This window comes from Penaeus monodon, chromosome 33, assembly GCF_015228065.2.
Source record: "Penaeus monodon isolate SGIC_2016 chromosome 33, NSTDA_Pmon_1, whole genome shotgun sequence".
Classification (NCBI taxonomy): Eukaryota; Metazoa; Arthropoda; class Malacostraca; order Decapoda; family Penaeidae; genus Penaeus; species Penaeus monodon.
This window is the reverse complement of record NC_051418.1, coordinates 8,766,888-8,767,604: the sequence shown is the minus strand read 5'-3', so window position 1 is coordinate 8,767,604 and position 717 is coordinate 8,766,888.

Here is a 717-nt window from a genome sequence, read left to right as displayed (position 1 = left end):
GTATGTATACCCGTTATATCTTATCACTTCTTTACCATTCATGTTAATACGCTAAGAATATTTAACTCTACGGCATGCACTCGCCAAGAGAAGTGCCCCATTTGAGCAGTCCGCCCTTGCAACTATGAGTGACCGTCTTGATGCTCTGAATAATGTATATGGATGCTACAATGATGGATCTTTGCAGCCTGGGAGCATAGCAAGTTGTATTAATGTGTGTAACAGCAATATTTCGCAGCACCAAGATTACAAGAGAGCTCATAACAAAGCATTACAGCAGTTATTCTCCGCCTGCACAGTGCCTGAATAAAGAAAGGTTGGGAGGGGAGGGTATTCGAGCCTGAATGTTATCGGAAGAAGTGCTGTAAATATGTTAAACGAAACACCGCAAGAGAGTAAGACTATAATATACACTCCTTATGGATACTACTGCATATCGAAACCGTGAATATGACCCTGTGGATCTACTAGCAAAGGAAGGGTTTGAAATAAAGTTTAGTGTAGAATTTGGAGCATTTATTTCTGCAGTTTCACAAATTCTCAGAGCAAGATGTCCAAAAAGAAGGTCGGTGGAACAAGCAAACGGAAAAAGGCCAAAGTAAACTGTATAATGTGGAAAGTAAGCAAACACTCTTCGTTGTACATCTCAAAGAGTTGTGTGTTAATAAAAGGCGCAGAAACTGTGTAGCATTTTCCCTCTTTCTATATCCCCTATAT